At 34.5% G+C, this 13,434-nt stretch overlaps 1 long non-coding RNA gene across 1 annotated transcript; it reads left to right on the top strand.

The window, feature by feature from the left end:
• Positions 1–1,776: 1,776 nt before the first annotated feature.
• LOC123554893 (uncharacterized) lies at positions 1,777–4,773 on the top strand. Its single transcript, XR_006687151.1, has 3 exons — positions 1,777–1,934; positions 3,581–3,722; positions 4,668–4,773. It is a non-coding gene; the product is annotated as an uncharacterized LOC123554893 (long non-coding RNA).
• The last annotated feature ends 8,661 nt before the right edge of the window (positions 4,774–13,434 follow it).

Raw genomic sequence — 13,434 nt, 5'->3', positions numbered from 1 at the left:
AATTTAATCCATGGTATCTAGTATTGGTTTACCTGACTAGCCAGTTTTTACTCTGTAGTCATACCATTGTAAAGTCTGACTTAAAGGAAATATAGTTGTGAACTAATGAATTATGGTGATGTTAGAATTTAATCCAATATTTTATAATGTTGGATTTTCTATAACAGATGTGGTATACGTCCAAGCTCCCCATTATGAGACAGATGATTTGACTAGAGCGTTTTTCAATAATACTCGACGCAAAATTAGTATGAAATATTAATATCTGTGCTTCGTGGCATTCCCCAGATTCAGAGCCGAAGTGGAGGATTGAACCTAAAAGACTGTCAAACAAATAAAAGATCTGGTTAATTGGTAATTCGCTGTATTTAGGACTTGAGAAAACAGGCTATATAAAGCCCGCGAAGCATGTTGTGAATACATTTTGACTGCGGTACCACTTACCATTTTTAAATAATGTGGTACCAAGGTATTCAACGGATGCTACGGTCTCCAGGGGTGTAAAAATATAAAATTATGATAGGTGTGTGTCGGCCTTTCCGATATCATTGCCGGAGTTTTGATACATTTATTTTTAACCCCCATCTCTGACAATGTTACAGATCGTCAAGCATCGATTGGAGGGTCTCTGGTGTGATTTGCGAAAAGCACTTGATCGTCCGCTTAAAGTAAAAAGAAATATTGAAAGTTCATGTACAGTAAAAAATATTAGAATTTGAGTTATATGCGGAGCAAATTGTCGTTTACGAAAAACATAAACAGGAGCGGGGAACTTGAGTACCTTGGTTTTTTAAACCGAGATTTGAGGCTAAAAAGCGGACGTCTGGGAATTGAACGTAACAAGACCCTACAACCGTTGTACATTGATTTCAGGCTTGTACTACTTTTCCGCTGACGTTTCTTTCAATAGTTTTTTGAAAAAGAATGATCTAGCTATTTTATCAAAGTACTGCATCGTAATCGATAAGTACCAGTATAGTTTGTCCCGAGCCTAGAACCCTTGCTTATCACTGCATGCCGAATCAAAATACAGTCTATATTGGATTTACCTTTTGAAACCCAATTGCCTTTACCAGTTTTCATACTTATTGGACCATTTTGTTAACTGTTTAAAAGTAATGAGGGTATCTTGGCAAGAACGTTAATTAAGGTGTACGCGCGATAATTTTGTGCCGTACGTTATATCTCCTTTTTTGAAGATCGGTGTTTATGATACGGTTCTCCAGGAGAGGTAGTAGGGTATTCGCCCCTTACGCAACAGCCTATTGTAAAGGGTAATCAAGGAAAAGGTGAGATATAGTTCACCTACTCCATGCGATCAACAAGCTTTTCTATTCAACATGCACAATTAATTTCGCTCAATTTGTAGACTTTATAGTTTTGTTTACATGAGATTGTCATACTTCAAAAGCAAACATCCGCACGGGTATATAGCCAATTACCAACTTACAAGCCGTCAGCAGTCCGCCACAATCTGTGTTTCTGCGCTTTGGTAAACACAGCGGCAGCGTAAATGTTACACAGTGGAAATAATTATTGCATAGGAGGGGTCTTACGAGAATGAAATAAGTTTTGAAATATAAATGTCTAGTAATGGTACAATATTTACACATTTTGTCTGACATTAATACATATTTTTTAATGAATAATTGCTATGTAACGCATGGTTGACGAAAATTTCATTATGAAAAAAATGTATTTACCAAAACTGTTTGCTTACCGCTAAAAACGAATTGACACACGATTTGTCAAAATCAATTTGCTAGAAATACTTACCAACTGTAACGGCGGTATATATATATATGTAGCAAGTCATTTTAACGTTGACGTTATTGTAGTTTTATGATTGTAAACAAACAAAATGCATGCGCGTACCGTGGCATTAATTCTGCTTGTTTGTCTGGCCGGGGCATTGATGGTGGAAAATGCCGAGGGTAAATATTCCTTTTATCTTTTCGTAAGACGATTTAAGTTTGATATACAATTAATGCTTACAACAGTATAATTATAAGTTAATATTTTTGTACATGTTTTATTTGAAGCTGAAATACTCACTCCAGAAAATATGCCACTCAGTGGATTTGTTTCAAATATATAAAAATGCTTTTCATTCATATGATCAAAACATGATTTAAATGATTCAATAAATCTCCAAATAAACCTTGCAAATTAAAATAATAAGCACAAAGTACATAAGTGAATCTTAATTGTTAAGGTAGAACGCGACACTTTGCGAACTTTCGAGTAGCGTCGTGAAATTTTTCATGTGTAAAGTTGACCATATTGCAAACAAGATGCGTTTATTTTAACACTAGAGCCAACACACTAAGTCGGTGGCTCCCCAATTTTATTTGTCCATTGGATTCGGTTATACATTGTAAACACAGTTTATGAAAATTCAAAAAGTTAATTCAGGGATTTTGTAATATGTGATTTAAAGCCCGAAAATGCTGCGAAACTGAACGTCCAATTTGAAGTCAAACATGCGATCTTCTTTCCAGTTTTCAAATATTGTCGTTTTGTAAAAACCAATGATTTTAATCACCATAAGGAAATACTTATTATCGACGAATTAATGTATATTTAAGAAAATTTGTGGGATGGTGCCGTTGCCCCCAGTACAAAGTAACAGTTGCAAGGATACGCGGCAAAGTCAGTTTCAAAAGGGCGTTGGTGGTCAACTTTGCGTCTCGTGTACAAAAAACTGTTGAGGCTCTAGTGGTATAAATAACGGCATTTTGTTTGAAATATGGTCAACTTGACACGGCCAAAATTTAAGACGCTTACTGAAAGTTGCCAAGAGTTCTACCTTAAATGATAAACCCTCCTATTATTTGTTTAACAGTTACTAAGTCTCGTTCGGCATTTATGTTTATATTACATAAGCTTGTCTCAAAATTTTAATGACACTTTGAAACTTTTTGAAAGAGTAAAGATAGAAATTGGTATAAGATATCTTGAAATAAAAGTTGAATACATTCTATTTTCAGTTTGTATGGCATTATTAAAGGTTCTGAAATGTTTTACGTACTCACATTGTTGGTGGTACTGTCCAAATTGAAAGATGGACACTTTTATTAATGAAATTTAGCAGGGAAAGGGTTAAAATTTTTATTTGCCTGTTTTTTTCCAGATAATCCTCTATATTTATGTGAAAATACCGTAAAACGAAGTTTGTATTAACATTTAGCATTTACCGTTAAATATATACCAATATTATCATTATTATGTTATATAGATTCAAGCCTTTTTAAAAAATTATTAATAATTGTCATTAATGAGATGTGATAGTAAATGTGAATTTTTATTATTGTCATTATTGTTTGTCTTATTCATTTTTTTTCATGTTTTGTTGTTTAAACACCTATTGTCTTCAAGTCGATGATTTTGTTCTTTATTTTTCTATTCATTATTATTTGTCCCAATTCATCAGCTATTTCTTATTTTACTGAAATTAGAAATTGTCGATTTAAGTTAATTTGTTATGTTCTCAACTCCTCAAATGCAGCAAGCAGCATAGACTCTGATTATTTAATCTGATTAGAAAAAAAAGAAAACACGTCATATATGTTATTTTCAGCATTCAATTTCGGTGGAGGATTGTGTCGGTGCCGCAAACGGTGTTACACGTATGAGTACGCACGCAGTCGATGTGGCTGGAAAAAGTGGTGGTGCTGCAGGAGATGGCCCGGCAAGTAACATCTATGAAACACAAATGCCAGGTAAAGATTGACGTATCATTATTGCGTTTACAAATATGATTCGAAGTATGAACACTTAGTCTCAAGACACATTTGTATTGCTTAAACAGTTAAAGATACATTTCATGCACCAAATGATGTAAAATCGTTGTTCCAGTATTTTGAATAATACAATTTGTTTTTGTCATTCACTGAAGTGAACAAATATCAAATAAGTGAAATGCACATCCAGGCATCTCGCATTATAAACAAATTTCATGTTACATATCATTTCATTTAGGCGGATCTGGAGTCGTCGTAAATACGTATGTAAGAGAGATACACTTTGGAGTATGAAGTTGTCACAGCTGGATATGTTCCTTGTTTACACTCTTGTTTTAAAAAATTAAAATTCTAACGAAATAACTAATTAAAGCCACGCTATTCGGTTTCTGCTAAACGTAAAGAAAAGTACATTAAAAAGAATATCTGAGATTTTGCTGAAAATTGTATGTATGAAACATTTGATAACTTTCATTGCCTGCAAAATGACTATAAATGAAATAACTCAGTATGTATTACCCTAGAGAATTGAAATCTGTGTGTAGTGATCATATATGAATAAGTGAATGCATCCGCGCAGTCTGGTCAGGATCCATGCTGTTCGTTTTCGGTTTCTCGAATTGCAAAAGGCTTTGAAAGCGATCAGCATTGATCCTGACCAGACTGCGCAAATGCACTACCGACATAACATACCGGTATTCAAAAGCGCTTTCGGTTGTTCATGGTACAGAGACCCCAAGTCTGGGGGTTTTTTAGCCAGCGGCACCTGGGTTAAAACCAACTGAGGTTATATTAGAAGATGGGTTATTCACATTAAAAAACTTTTAGCAGACTCTACGTGGCGATGTGTAGGGAAATCTGGACGTCTGCAGTATCACTTAGGTGCACAAGTTGTATACATTATGATTTCTTTTCTAATTCCAGAATACAGTCGCATCAGTGATTTTTACAGGCAACAGTTCCATGAGCGTCAACTTTTGTGATCTTTTTTGTCACCTTTCTTCACAGCAATAAAATTTCTTAAAATATTTATACAAGTTGTGGTGTTTCATTTCGATATAATTTATATATATAAACATATATGCGAAAACCTTTTAGCCTGTCCTTAATGGTAAGCAACATTCAATGACGATTTCAGTTTTCGCATATTCTGTTAAACATTTATTTAAGAAATTATGCATTTTATAATAGATAAAAAGACAAATTACCTGTTACCAGCGTTCCAGAAAATAGATACTACAAGAGAAAACAATTAAAATTTATGAAATATGATACATAAAATAATTAAAAGAGAACATACATAGATCTACATTTAAATTGAAAAAAAAAGATCTATTCAGTAATTGATTCGAAAACCTGCTGTTAACGTGGTGGATGTCAACACACTTACCTCTACGCTGCCGTGAATCGTTAACTTTAAATGTTACTTTAGTATGCAGATACTTTCAGGTACTAATATTTGGTAAATTAATGGAAAAACGCCCGGAAATATTGGCGAAGATTAATGAGTGCCAGGTCAATACTTACGGACAATAGAAACAAAGATTGATCTAAACTTAGTCAAATACACCAAATACTGTTCTTAATCCTACATTTATCCAAAACAATGTTTAGACATTAAACACATTGTCTTTGCCTTAAATATCTCTCAGCAAATTTGTTAGTTAGCTGGCTGGCTAGTTAGGATTTTTATTACTATGGGCCCCTCAATTAACAAAATTATCCACCAGGCAACTGGCGTGATTGTACGCAGCAATACAAGGCTCAAGAGCCTAAAACCGTGTTCCGGATAGTGGAATTAGCCCCAGGCATGTCACAGGGAAAAGTTTATCATTACCTGCTTCTTTGGATCGATGATCGGGATTGACTGGAGAGTAGAGAAAACGATACGTGTGGTGGTTACTCTTGAAGTGTTTTGTTAAGTAATCTTTAAAATGAATCTGGAAAATTGAAACATTATGATGGTTGTATTTGTTTGTTAATAAGCATTCCCCAAATTTGTAAATTGTAGATCTTATCCTATCTTTATTTGACAACAATTATGAATTTGAAACTACTGTATCAATTTACTCTTTGGCTCCAACACCTTACTTAAAAACTCTCATAGTGTTAAAAGTAGTTCTCAGTATTTGACAAAAGATTAAAAACTAGCTTACTTATGAGGGGTTTTTTATACATAAAATATATTTAATATGTGCTGTGATGTTATAGTTTGTACATTAAGAGTTCATTGTCATTTGAAATCTATGATTCAAATAGTATGTAAAATACTTTGTTTGTTTTGTTGGAAACTCTAAAAACATTTGGCCAGTTTGCAAAATTAGGGTACCCTAATAATCATCTTAAAACTTCAACATTTTTTTTCAACTGGGTATCATACAGAACAAGAGCTGTCTCCATAGGATGACACATGCCCCCGATGGCACTTTGAATGAATAGTTATGGGCCATGTTAGAGTTTAGACCTTGACTAGGAACCGGGGTCTTGCGCGCGACACGTCGTTCTTACTGTGCACAATTCAGCGTGTTATTTTAAAATCCATGATGATACAAGATAGGCCCGGACACGCCCTCATTGCATATCATGAAATATGACCTTTAACGTCTAAGTGTGACTTGACTTTTGAGCTACAGGACATGGGTTCTTGCGCGCGACACGTCGTTTAATGTGGTACACATTTCATGCCATAATTTTAAAATCCATGCCTGAAGACAAAGATCCGGACCGGACCCCCATGAAGCACTATCATCGAATATGACCTTTACGTATAAGTGTGACCTGACCCTTTGAGCTACAGACTGGGTCTTGCGCGCGAACACGTCGTCTTACTGTGACACACCTTTATGCATAGGTAATGAATCCATCAATGGATGAGCCAAAGATATGACCGGGACACGAAATCAATGCACTATCATGAAAATGACCTTAACGTCTAAGGGTGACCTTGACCTTTGAGTTACGGACCTGGGTCTTGGCACGCGACACGTCGTCTTATGTGGTACACTTCAGGCCAAGTTATGTGGAAAATACATCATGGATGACAAAGATACGGAACCGACGACAAGTACTGCGGACAGGCGACAGACGGGTTCAAAAAACTATCTGCCTTCGAAAGTCCCTTCGGGGCATAAAAATTAAAGTCCCAGACTGGACTGTACATCATACATTACATTGAAAAGGCCTTCAGGAAAGATTAAAAAATAGACTTTTCTTAAATATATAATACATCCGCATCCTTATAGGTGATTCAGGGTAGCAGGGAAAATGCTCTTTCATGTGCCATATTAAAAACTTTCGCCTCCCGAGGGGATACGTTCCCGAACCCCACCCCAGGTTGGGCCCCCCCCACCCACCCCCCCCCCCCCCTCCCCCCCCCCCCCAGCAAAAATCTGCACACGGGCCTGTAGTTAGATACTAGATTTCCCCACTTTTGTTTATGCAATCATGTATAATTACCATAATGGAGACAAAAAAAAGAATACGTTTTTATTTTGTGGCCTCTTTAAGGAGTTTATACGATTTAAAGTGTTATCTAAATATTAATATTAAAGTGAAAATGCACAATAATATCTGTGATCTTTTAATGTGTTGGTTGAATAGTTTCAATTAGAATCTCTTGTAATGTTAAAATGTTTGACAGGTTCGGATATGTATATTATAAAATCTTGTTTAATATGTTACGGAGAAATGATAAACTGTAATACTTGAATCTAATATTTTAAGTTGGAATTATTCAAAACTGTACAAAGAATGTAGGCCAGGGTTAAAACAGGTATATAGTGTCGACTACCATTTGCTTCCCGGAACAAAGTAAATATGTTAATGGAAAAGCAAGGCGACACACTTGACCAACCCAGTACACACCCAGAACACATAGCCGGCTAGATTGGCTTAATTAAATATATATGCTGAACTCTAATTATCGGATTGGAGATTTAGAGTAAGAGGAAAGATGGGTAGAAATGCTAGTTGATAAGGTCACTTTCACTTGAGTTAATATCTAGTAAAAAATGTATGTTTTAATCTTAAAAAGACTGTTGATATTATGTTAAATATAAAACTGTTTAAAGGTTATGTTTGTGTATTAATGGCCACGCTTACTTACACTATCCAAAATTGATTTTTTTTAGAGAGTGTTAGCTTTTTCAATCTCAAAAAGTTACGTCGTAATTCATTTGGAGGACGGCTAAAGGCCTGAACGCCTTTGACGGTCCTTGCTATCCAACGCTGCTCTAAATGCGGACCAAATAACACGTGATAGGGATTGTAGTTCCATAGATTTCTCAATTTCAAACAGTTCACTGCATGAATGAAGTAAGTTGGGTCAATTCCCCTGGCTATGACAATATATGATGTATGTAAACGTCATAGTATGACTGGAATGTGCAATTCTCGAATGTAACCATTAGCATAAGGGCATTTAAGAATTCACAGGTTACAAAGATTGGGTAAATCCAGCGAAAGACGAAAAAATAGTTCCAGCAGGGCTCCAGATAGCTGCGTATTAGCGTAAATACGTATTAGAAATAATGCAAATACGCATGTGTATAATTTCTAAGGTATAAAAAAACGTATATAAATTACCAAGAACGCCCACAATGCTTTTGAAAAACAAAATATGAATCGTACGGGAGGGGTTGATGGTAACATAGACGATCAGCCTTTAATTCTCCAACATTGAACGTAAACACGCATCGATGATTTCTATAACCTTTGGCGTGGGTTTATTTTGCAGTCAGTACAATGATAAATTATCGAAGAAGAAGCTGTTAATGGTTGTTTAGTACTACGGTTTAAATTGTTTTAATTCTTATTTCGAGAAATAAACAAATCGGCGAAACATTAAATTGTATTTTCTTGTAGTTTTGAAATCGAACGTAGATCGCTAGGTTTGGCGAAACGAAACACTGTTGTATGAAAGATTTAAATAAGAGGTAATTTAACCGTAAACTTCAATTAAGATACTGCAATGCTTGCTAAATGTCTTGTTATCACAATTTGTTAAAATATATTGTTCAAACTGGAGAGAAAAGTTGTAATCGTATCCGGATAATAATAATATTTTGGGTAACTATCGAGCTGTGTATGAAATTTTAAAAAAAAAAACTAAAACAATGACAATGGTAGGACTATTACGGTCAGTACATCAATATTAGCCGATCAGGCCATTCAGGCTTGATTGATTTTTGATGAGGATGTCATGATAACTTACAAATCTTATGAGGGTACAAAAAATGTTTACCAGTTTTAAAAAATGCCAAACTTTTAAGAAAAGAATTTTCATGGGCTAAATTGCCAACGCTGGTTAGGCTCATGAATTTTCGTCGAACAAATATAAACCATGGTCGGTGGTCGACAGCTTTTCAAAGTGGCGCACCCTTAACCAAGGCTAATAGGCTATTTCCTTCACTACACAGAACACTTATTCAATTTACTTGATACCATTCTGAATTAAAATATTACTTCCGAGTAATACTATTACTTTAAAATTAATGCATATGGCCTTGGTACTCTTTTACTCCCATCGTGCATTTCAAATTAGAATCAATATTCAATGCAAACGTTATAAAGCCGCGACAAATAATAACGTTAAAGTGGAATTATATGCATTTTTCAAGTAAAAATCAGGCTTAAATAGATGTGTAGGCCTATGTAAAAAGGGTGGAGAAAATTATAGCTTTTAACCCAACATACCAAACTCTTCCTGTTACCAGTACAAAATAGTAAGTTTCCAAATATGACTTTTCTTATTTTGACTGGGGCAGTCTTTTAAAAAAACGTCAAACTGCAAACAGGAGTTGCTTCGCTTCTACTTCAGAAATTTCTATTTTCAGGTAAGGGAGATCATTGCGCAGAAGATTGAAAAAATATCTATTATTTTATCCGTCCGATTTCTTTATTTTTAAAGCATCAACTTCAAATACTAGTGCGGCATTATCGTTAATTTAACACATCTAATTGCATAGCAACCGAAAATTGCTTTTATAGAACACTCACCCAAAACAAACTAGCGGTGCAGTATTAGATGCGCATAATGCCACTTTAACATGTATATATATATACATATATATATCAGTTTGAGTTTCTGACGCTCAACATAACATTTACGAACAACATTTACTAACAGCACTAGCACTAATGTGCCTGAACGTATGTGTATTCCATTTCATTTCTAAAATAGTTCTCGTAGCAATAATCTCACATAATCCATGTCATTATTTTGATACATCCTCTCAAAGAATGATCGAAAACTTTATTGATACATTCTCTCAAAGAATTATCGTACACTTTATTGATACATCCTCTCAAAGAATGATCGTAAATTTTATTACATGACCAAATTATTGACCAGTCACTGCATAGCTGTGTGTTGTTTGTGGGAATACCACTTTCTGCTATTGTCATGTTCCCTTATGGCGTATTCTATGTTAAACAGGTCTACTATGCAGGAACCTGAAAAATAGATAAACAACAGCAGCAAAGACTTCTGATTCACAATAAAGTTATAAACAATATTCACAAATATGGGCGTGGGCGGGTGGGATAAATTCAGTGAAAGTCTATGTTGTTCCATTGCTGACGAGGATTGAAATGGCCATACAAACGTGGCAAATCCAAAAACGAAGTTCACGCTTTTTTCATTACAAATAGCGTTCAAAATACAAAGGGAAACAACTAGCGCACGACTAAATACTAAAATACTGTTCTCGTCGCGACCTCTTTACTGGAACAGGGGTCCATGAAAAATAAACAGGTTTATTATGCACAAAGGGCAACATAAAACCCATTACATTTTTATGATTGAATGTAGTGAACTGAGCCAGTCTATATCCTATGTTCAATATCATGGTCTGATATCTCTAAAATAAAGGCTTTTGCCTCTATGAAATGGAATTAGACAAAAAGGGAAAAATGTAGAAATACAAATATTATCAGTCTAGTGACTAGTCTAAAGATCGCTCTGGGTCTGAACACTCACTGTGCAATTCTAACTTGCAAATCAAGTAAACGCTTATGAAATAAGTAAACAGTAAATCAAGAGTACACCAGCCTAACATTTCAATCGCTGGTGCGGCAGTTATTATTTTTTCCCCTGAATTTGATACATAGCGATGGGTGATTGTATAAATACTCATGTACAGTTGTTTTGCAATTTTTGATCGGGCACGCGACTTTTATTTAACGGCCTGGCTTATTGACCAATACCAGTGGGACCATTTTGCATACTCTGACCTTACATGTCTTTGATTAACAGAACTGAACACTGCGACACAGATAAGTAACGCAAGAAACTTGTGGCGAAATTTCAAGAATTCCTCATCTCAATACATTTATTTGCAAGTGGTTTATTTTCTACATCATTGGCTATAACCAGAGGCGTCCGAAGTTATGCATATGGTATCGTATAGGAAATGTTTAATAACAAAATGTTTTGCCCTTCTATTATATTGGGACATGACTAAACATATACATATCGTCACCTCAGTGCAATAAAGTGGAAAATTCCATTGACTTAAAGAAGGACTTATTCACTTTTTGCGCTAAGGTGACGGTATTCACTCTAGTAAACGTTTGAAAATAAAAATAAAATGGTAAGCCATTTGTTGTAAATTATCAAATACCGTATAACAGATATTTTTACCTGCTAATTTTGACTATTTTTTACGTCTATATCAGATTCGTATAAAATATTGATTGAACTCGTAAAAATTCGCCGCGTAAAGTCAAGATAACCGGTATCTACCCGTAGAAATGGCCCTTGTTAAATGCCGTACCATCGTACTTTAAGGTTATATAGCAGTAATTCGGTTAAATATGTCCTTCCGTGGTGTGGTACTTTCTAATTACTTAGCTTGTTTCAGTTTTATATAAGCTACAAATACATATTTTCTTGCAGTTACCGTGGCTTTGATGATTTTCAACAGGTTTTTGGTTGCGGGTTTATCCCGCTACCAAAGTTAAAGTGTATTTCTGACAATCATAGCATCTTTAGTTTATTCCGAATCACATCCAAAGGATGTTCATGTGCTACACAAAATAGTCCCATTCATGAACAATGCGGATGAATTATCAATGAATAAGCAGTTCCTATTCAACCTGTATCCACTCACACTGACCATTTAGATTATATAAGATCTATCAACAAATCAAAAGTTTTTCCGCCGCTAGAAATGGTTTCAGATCAGTCATCCTAAAAAAAATCTAATATCTATAGTTTATGCAAACTAACCACACTTTCCCAACCAGAATCAGAAGTAATGTAAACACATTTCAATTTACTCATCTCTATCAAAGGTTATCAGCTCACTGAACAGCTGATTATTTGTTTACATGTTATATACGTGGATATTGATGACGTCAAACAGAACTTGTTTTTACAATTTAATATTAAGAAAAAGCATACTGATTCCACTAATGGTAATCCTACATCACCACCAAATTATAAAATTCTTGTATCTAAGTCAAATGTACCCCATGAAAGGCGAAAATTGTAGAAATAAAAATATAAACAAAAGGATCGTGTGAATTAGGTCACGGTCATCCGAGATGGTTGTAACTTACGGTGTGTTACGAAGATGGTCGAAACGTGTCACGTGACACAAGTTTTTTTTTCTTATTTTTAAAAAAAATTAATATAGATATATATTTATATATAAATAGAATATTTTATCATTTAAATAAAGTATTGGTGTATCACACATCTACGAACAAAAAAGAAATCTGTACAGGATCGAAAACCTGTCACGTGACTTGCTCTATGTCCCACACGCGAAAAGATTTTAGCATACCAATAAACCCACCGCCTCCTGGCAGCGGGTAATGATAAGACATTCCAGCCCATGGTTACACCACAAGCTGGGTCAGGCAGTTCATCGTAGATATGAGGCACATTAAATTTGTATTTGTTTCTCATTCATGTATATTCATAGACTGGCATTTAAACAGAAAATAAATCTACCAAAAACCCGCAACCATCAGACATTTCAAGGCTTTGATTTCTTAATGTTAAGGTATCTTACGCTCAGTTCATCTTTACTTATATCTTTTTTTCGGATATAAGTAAGGAATTTGAAAAAAGGGACACTGATTTCGAACTTATGTCAAGATGAATATGATGCAGTTCCGATGAGAATGAAGTCTATCACATTTAAATAAATGTATTCCAGTAAAATATTTAACATGTTAAAATTCCATAATGCGTTTGTATAAAATGTGGTTGCCACATTTTTTGTTATGACCATAATATTCATTATTTTCTTGTTAATTCCTATTTTCAGTAATTATTTTTTCTACAATATTTGTCATAGGTTGAATATTGGATAACATATTAGAAGTTATTATTGAAATCAATTGTTCTGATTACCTCCCTTTATGACAAAGACTGTATAAGTTCACGTGTAATATTGAAATGAATGTTTTTTCTAACCATTCTCTATTTGGATAATTGTGTTATCTGATTTTAACATAAAATTAAAAGCCATCTGGAACTTTAACTGTAATTTGCGTAAACAGTTATCAATTTATTGAAAAATTTACGAATGTTACTGCATGATAGCTTTTTTTTCTATATTGTTACTAGTATCAAAGAAGTATAAAATACACAGAATGGCAACTGGCTTTAGTCTCCGTGATTTATTTTTATAGCTCTTTGCTAGTATGTAGGCCTACACAATGAAAATAAATAAAGGGG

This window comes from Mercenaria mercenaria, chromosome 7 (genome assembly GCF_021730395.1).
Source record: "Mercenaria mercenaria strain notata chromosome 7, MADL_Memer_1, whole genome shotgun sequence".
NCBI lineage: Eukaryota > Metazoa > Mollusca > Bivalvia > Venerida > Veneridae > Mercenaria > Mercenaria mercenaria.
The sequence above is the reverse complement of the archived record's forward strand: the minus strand, read 5'-3'. Positions and strand labels throughout refer to the sequence as shown.